This window comes from Lycium ferocissimum, chromosome 10 (assembly GCF_029784015.1).
Source record: "Lycium ferocissimum isolate CSIRO_LF1 chromosome 10, AGI_CSIRO_Lferr_CH_V1, whole genome shotgun sequence".
In the NCBI taxonomy this organism is placed as follows: Eukaryota; Viridiplantae; Streptophyta; class Magnoliopsida; order Solanales; family Solanaceae; genus Lycium; species Lycium ferocissimum.
This window is the reverse complement of record NC_081351.1, coordinates 1,790,518-1,798,736: the sequence shown is the minus strand read 5'-3', so window position 1 is coordinate 1,798,736 and position 8,219 is coordinate 1,790,518.

The window sequence follows — 8,219 nt, the reverse complement described above, 5'->3', positions numbered from 1 at the left end:
CCTTGGCAACCAAAAAGGACCGGAAGAAGATAAGGGAAGTGTACGAAGACTGTCTTCTTAATGCCAGTGCTCATGCTGCAATGTAGGTATAAGTGTTTTGTTAATGTTTGCATTGTTTGTTCTGGATTCCGCTCCTTTTAACTCTTGGTTTTTGACTCCTGATTTAGGCCCACTTCATGGCTATGGAAAGCATTTAACGCAAACTTGATGAGGAAAGGGAGATGTGAGCAAAATGCGAATGGCTACAAGCTACCTGCCTTGGAAGTAAAGTTGGTAGCGGCAGAGGAGTTGGGAGCCAAGCTTGCCCAGGCTGAGCGGGGAGAGAAAATCCACAGCTAGGAGGCTGCATTCTCTGATCTTGTAGCCTTATAGATGAAATGGGTCGATCACTATGACAACTATGTCGAGGTTTTTTGGAAGGAAACCGTTCTCGAAGAGAAGGTTCAGGTCCTCAAGGCTGAGCTACACACCAAAACGGAGGAAAAGGCGACACTGAGGAGGCCAGGGTCGATCTCGAGCAAAGGTTTCATGACCAGTTAGCTAGGAACAAAGAGCAAGACGATACCAACGAGTGTCTCTCTAAAACTAATACAGACCTTCGAGACACGGGAGACCAAAACTAGCTAAATTTTGTCGAGGCTGTGTCACGACCCAACAGAGGGCCATGACAGGCACCCGAAACTACCCTACCGAGCACCATTTAGCATACTCTCATGATCACATCTAGGTGAGCCACATGGCTATCTCATAATTACTATGAACTGAATGACACAATTTCCATCTAAAATCGGCACATCTATATAAACATCATTCACTATGCCCATATATATATATATATATATATATACACACACACACACACACACACACACACACACACACACACAAGCCAATACGGCTATCAAAATGGTATACAAAATATGAACTGATAAGGCTATGGGATACCTAGCTATACACATCTATCTACGAGCCTCTACGAAGAGTATGCAATACTATAAAGGCGGGACAAGACCCCGCCATATCCATATATGAACACAAAAAGAATAATACCAACTAATGCAGCTCCGGATCAAATGGAGCACTTCTACGCAATCACTGATGAAGTAGCCTAATGGTCTGGTCTGTCTCCCTGCGGGTATGAACGCAACGTTCACAAATAAAAAAGACATCAATACGAACAATGTACTAAGTATGTAAGGCATGAATAGCAACATGATGAAAGCATAAAGATAACATAAGATAAAGAGAACAACTCATACCTCCTAATACCTCTTAAGACGATTGCCATGCATACTTAACCTTTCTCTAAAGAAAAAATTTCATACATATACATATTATGATACCATACCCGACCATGTAGGTTCGGTGTCCATACCCAGCCATAACAAGGCTCGGTGTTGTCTATACCCAACTGCAGTGGTATGCGCGCAATAGATATCATACCCGACCATATAAGCTTGGTGTCACAAAATAGATACATACATATATGACATACATGAGTATCCAAAGGAAGCATTTCAACTCTATTGGGGTGACATAAAGTCGGTAAACAACATAAAGTCGGTAAACTCCTGATTTATATTATGGAATCACCATCATCATTATCATCATCACTATGGAGAACTTTTACCAATCATATCTTAAGAATCTTGAAATTCATGAACTTCTAGCATTTCTAGGAATAGGACATTGCGGATATCTTAGATGGATTTACAGGAAGGAAATCATGCCTTTAGAAAGAAGGGTTAGCCTTACATACCTTTACGTCTTCTTAACTACTTAACGTTCTGCTCCAAAGTTCGCAAAATGTACATCTAAGAGGATTCATGTAACATCCTAAATTTATTATTGGCTTTTAAATAATCTTTCTCTTGTTGTAAATACTTTTTATTATTTTTCTTGAGTCTAAAATTTTAGTTTGTGTTTGGAAAAATAAATAAATTTGGACTTGTCATTTCTTTTTTGGACATTGAAGCCCATTAGTAAGACCCAATTGATAAAAGTGGGTACTGCAAGGAAAGAAGACCATCTTTCTTTCACCCCACTCTCTACTTGTTCTTCTTATTCTTCTCCTAAACCCTCCGTTAGAAATTCCAATTCACATACACTACTCTCCAAATATCAACAAGATCCTCTAAGTTTTCATGCTTTGTATGTATTTTGGAAGGTTGCCACCAAGAATCAAATAGGTTAAGTCTTGTTTTGATAATCCTAGGTTTTGGGTTTGTGAAGAAGCTCTATTAATCAAGAAGCTCAATCAATCTTGTGGTAAGCTTGTTATTCCATATTATTTTGGATGAAATATTCAAGTTTTTGTTAGAGATTTTGAAACCTTGGAGTAGGGAAATTTAATCCCGTTTTTGGGGCTGGCAGCAGTTAGTATATTGACCATAACTTTTTATCTATGAGGCGGAATTTGGTGATTCAAAATGCTGTGAAAAGATAATAAAATTTCCCACAACTTTCGTGTTTTGCGAAAATTCTAATTCCTCTATTTACTATGTCAAAACTGGACTGCAAGGCAGCACATAGCTGCTGTCCAGAATTTTTTCTACTTAAAATTTTGCAATAATGGTGACCTATTTAGCCCCGTTTTTGTTCGTCATGGTTTAGCTTCTATATCGTTAAACTCTAGACCTTAAGCGAGTATTCCATTGTGTATTTAAGGTGCAAGAGGCTCTTGTAAAAGCTAAGGAAGTCGATATAATTGCTTGATCGTTGCCTTGGGGATTGTAACTTCTTGGTGTTTTTCTTTGAGCTTTAGAGGCACTAAAGCTCCAAGGTTTGCACATATTCTTGAATTTCACATTTTATTTAATTGAAGTATGTTGAATAACTTGAGCTTGGGTAAAACTTGTATTTACTTTAATTTGCTATCATGTTCGGTTATTGCTAGTTAAATTCTTATTTCGCTATGTTTAATTGAGTATGAACACTTTGAGCCACTCGGTAACTTTGAATATCATTTGGTATCATGTGGAAATGCTTTGTAAGACAAACTAACTCGCCCACATATACGGATTGCTTGAGCATTATCGCATTCTCGTTGGGTCTTTGTCCTTCTTGTGATAGTGACTTGTCACTTATATTGGCATGCCTCTTGAGATTATTCAAATCTTGTCCCATCTTGACTTTGGATTCATATTTCATCTTAATTATGGATCTTGGTCCATCTTAAGTATGAATGGGGAAGTCACTTTCAACATGGTTCTTGATCCTCTTGATTATTGGGTGACGACCCTACTTGATTTGGGACTCCGGTCCTTCTTGTTATTCGATTATGCTTTGATGTAATTGCATGATGTATGTCTTGGGAAAAATTAACCAAATGGTGAACTTTCTTGAATTTGCTTTGGAAAGCTTCTTGATATTTGAGATTTAGATATTGATATCTTGAACTATTTTAATATTTGATATTTATTTTCTTGAAAGGATTGTACCTTCATTTAGTTCTTGATGGTGATTTTGACAAGCTTATTCCTAGAATTTATTCTTGCACTCCTTACATTATATTTTTATTCTAAGTGTTAGTTAAGTTCATGTGCCACTAAGCTTTATGCTTAGCGATAGTTTGTTACTATTGTAGGTGATGTTCCGAAAGAGACTTGAGGATGGCCATTTGAAGTAGACTCTTTGGATGCTTAGATGAAGATCACATTTTCATGAGCCCGTTCATTTTGTATACTTTTGGGGACTTGTACGTGATCCATGTGACACACTTAGATATGCACTTTTGAATGAAATTTGGGTCATGATGCTAATACTTTGTAACCGGTTTTGATGAATGACTTGACTATTTTGGGAGTGTCCATGCCCAAGTCTTGTAATATATCAAATTTAGTACTTGTGTTGAACTTGGGAACTTAACTAGTTTGTATTTGAGATTGGGAGTTGAATTTCATGCTTGGTATGAGCCTTAGATGTTGTAGCATGAAAAATATTTCTCTACTAAATGTTTGATAAATTCCAAAAGTGTTGATTTAACTCAAAATAGGTGTTGTCCATTTTTATGGTTGGATATTTCTATTTTGTTTTAGAAGGCTTCTTTTAGATCCTACTATGTTGAGATGTCGTTTTTGGAAACTTGTTCACATGGGCCTATTTTCACTACTAAATTATTGCGAATACCTTATTAAATAAATTTCTTATGAACGTTGTAAGTATGAAATTTGCTTTTGCTTCGTAAGTGGCATCTTCCCAAAGGAGGTGCTACAATTCACACTAAGGTAAGCCTTGAAAACACTCTTAAGTTCAAACTAGTGCAATTAATGAACTAACGAAATTTGGACAACATTTCCCTTATTTTATCAACTTCCACCAAATTATAAAATAACTCCCAAACAACAATAATAACATTCATAATATCATATTGAAGAAGTTACATTCAATTCAATCTCAAATTTATCCAAAATCCCTTTTCAAGTTCATCTCATAGTCATCTTCTTCATCTCCTTTCTAAGAATTACTAAACCTTTACATCAAATCTATCATGTAAATAATAGGAATAACATACCTTATATTACAGGAACTTCAAGACCAAGTTTATCACAACTTTGAAGAGAAGCAAGAACAATCTCCTTCCATGGATAATCTTTGGGTTTTGATGTTGATCAATTCTCTTGGTGATATGGAAAGGTTTGGAGTGTTATATAACCTTCAAGAACTCTCTATAAGTGTGGAAAAATAAATGTGGGAGGTTGGTATGAAAATTGGATCTTTTGGGATTTAAAAGGGTGGCAAAGTTAAGTGTGTGGTGAATGAATGGAAGACTAAGTGGTCCTTCCCCCCCGCACCAACTTGCTTAAAAGATGACACAAAGATTGTGTGCGGCTCGGCCAACATGGTATGGGATATGCGGCCGCATCTCCCCTCCTCTCCATGGGTTGGATGTTTGGAAGTGGGGGATTCCATTTTTAGGAGTTTGCTGCCCATATGCAGTCCGGCATATTGAGTATGCGGCCGCATATGGCCCTATTTTGCCCGGTTTCGCGAAAGTACGTTCTTTTTGATTCGTTTGACTTTCAATCCTTATGGAACCTTCTTGGCACTTATGTAAAACTTCATTAACCATATAAGGGGTCCTATATCTCCCCCTCAAGGCATTACTAAACAATGTATAACTCAAATGATGCGAAATCTTCCCAAAACATGACTCAAATTTCAATTCCTTTAACAAACTTATTTCAACCAATTCATATGACTCCAAAACCTTAAGGTACGCACTTAAAGTTATCAAACACCCTCCTTAACCTTATAAGGACTTCATGTCCACTTTAGGCTTGCATTAGTCTACTCATAATACAAACGACACGAAATTTCCAAGATGTAACAGACTGATGCCGGGATTCAATGTTAGAAAAAGCTATACATGTTGGACAAAGCCCATGCCATGTACCGTGCTTGCAGGATTTCCTTTCAGGAAGTCTGAGATGGAATGTCCGACGTTGATGCCTAAATTGCCACAACCCTATCCCTAGAAGAGGTTGTTGCCAAGGGCCTTCCTGTATTACCTCCTAGTGAGGAGCACGATAATTTTTCGATGATAACGGGTGGTTAACCAATGATGAGGGGCCGATCAAGGCCTTGGAAAGGGTAGATGACCAAGTACCAGAGGCTTCTCCTCTTGATAATACAATGGTCACGCCTTCCAAACTCCATGCCAATGAAGGGCCTTCCTCACAAAAGCCTTCATCCCTGGCTCCAGAAGTTTCGGGAAACTCTGATGTCATCGAGACTGGGTCCTCCATTCCGCCGAATTGTGAAAACCCCTAAAGACCTTCTACCTGAGCCCACTTTTGAACTTGTTTTTCTCATTTACCAGTGATATATATCTTTGGACTATAATTAATTTATATGTCTTTTGGATTGACTTTTCTTTAGGTCGCGTGCCATATGAACTTCTTTTGGTTACTACCCTTCTCGCATGTTTTTAAGACTTCGTGAATGAAGTTTTTAGTGCATACATTCTTGTTCTATTGGTAGATAGGGATTGGGAGTAATTTTGCACAAGTGTTTAAAGGGAATACTTAGCCGCAGGGATCCTTCCGCATCTGGATTCCCTCTTCGGAACTGTAATCCATATTTCTTCTTAGACACATGTGTTTAGCTCTCGTGATTTCTATTGTATTTCATTTTTAGAGTTTGCACAATTGCTTTCCCAATCCGGCAATATTGCTTCCGGATGCATATTTTATTACCAGGAATTTTGCGCGTCTGGTTCATAATAAAAGGAGGTCCCTTTTTGTTTGGTGTTGATAAGGATAGGAGGACGTCTCGACCTTATCCTAATTGGAATAAGGTTCATGAGACCTTCACGCTCTTAGGCTTTGAGCTCGTGTCGTGTGTTTGAAGCGGATGATTGCGAGTATGAGAGACTCGTTTGTACCAATAGACAAAAGTATAATGGAGGAGCTATGATCTTTTATTTGCAGAACAGGGTTCTTAGGCCCTTGCAAATTTATAAACCATTGCGGGTTTTCACATTGTGAGCATAAAATTGTAACCCTAAGAGACAGGAGAAAAGTCCTTCATCCTCTACTATTCTTGAGAATGACCTTGTTCTTTCCCCCAACCCCCCAACACTCTAAGCTACTGCCTGGAGTCCCAGTACATTGATGGTCACAATATGCTTTATTTTTGTTGCCTCATTAAAAACCTTGCTAGGAGAAACCCATTTGGGGAAAAAACTTGGTCAAGGAAAAGAGTACAACACATATTTTCAGTTCCCGCTGCTTTTCTTCGAGATCGGCCTTTCTTCTGACGAGCCAGTCCTGGTTCCATAACCAAAGGTGGAAGAATGAAAGGGAACAGACTAAATACAACATATTATTTTCCCCAAGGTCGCACGCTCGGGTCGAAGTCGACTGCGAAGTCTGGTAGGTCCCGTGTCTTGATGGTTGAATAAGGTCGGTATGTCAGGTCATACTCACTTTTCTCGACTAACCATTTGGTAAATTGGCTCGACAGGTTCTCTCCCTGCAGCATACCTTTTAGAGAGAAAGTCGAGACTGCCATCACAAAGTGATATTGGAAATACAGTCGAAGCTTCCGGGTGCCGTAACCAAGTCTAATGCCAGCTTTTTAGGATTAGAGTATCTAAACTCCACCCCCGTCAGGGTGTTGCTGACGTGGTAAGTAGGGATCTGGTCGTCTCCCTCTTCTCGTACCAGGGCCACACTGATTGAGATCTTGATCACGGTTATGTAAATGAACATACGCTCTCCTTCTTTTGGCTTTTCCATCACATGAGGCCGCGACAAGTACTCTTTAAGGTCTACCAAGCCTCGATGGCACTCTGGCGTCCACTTGAACCCATTATCCTTTTTCAAAAGCTTAAAGAATTTGTGGCACCAGTCCTAAGACCGAGACATAAATCTCCCCAGGGTGACAACTTTGCCCGTAAATCTCTGCACCATCTTCACATTTTCCTGCACTTTGAACATTTGCTAAAAGGCCTTGATCTTGTTCGGGTTCATATCTATTCCTCAGCTTGACACTAGGAAACCTAGAAATTTTCCCGACCCTACCCCAAAGGCACATTTTTGGGGTTTAGCTTTATATTATGTTTGTGGAGGATGTCAAAGGTTTCCTTTAAAAAAGTTAAATGGTTTCTGATTTCTAGAGATTTTACAAGCATGTCATGTATGTAAACCTCCATTGACTTCCCAAAATTCTTTTTGAACATTTTGTTACCAGCCTTTGGTATGTCGCTTCTGCATTCTTTAGGCTGAAAGGCATTACATTGTAACAAAAGTTTCCATAATTAGTCATAAAAGAGTTTTTTTCTTGATCCTTCAGGTAGAGTCCAATTTGATTATACCCAGAGTAAGCATCCAAAAAACTATGCAACTCGTGCCCCACTGTTGCATCAATTATTTGAGTGCATGAAACACCCTGAACTTTTGCATTAGAATCCGTCATGAGTAAGATTAAGTTGAAGTCAACGAGGTTACTTAAATATGGAAGAATAGGCTAAAGTTGTTGCCTAAGGGTCCAAGTGTATTTAAATGTTAAATCTAGTTAAGGTAAATGAGTTCATAAACGAATAAGACGCTAGGCAAAGGTAGGACAACCTATTAGCTTCACCTGTGTGTGTCACCTATACGCTTCACCTATGTGTCTCACTACGTGCCTCACCTACTTGCTCACGTCCTACTTGATTGAATGTCCTACTTGCTTAAGCTACTTGTTACACGTCCTATTTGCTTGAGCTACTTATT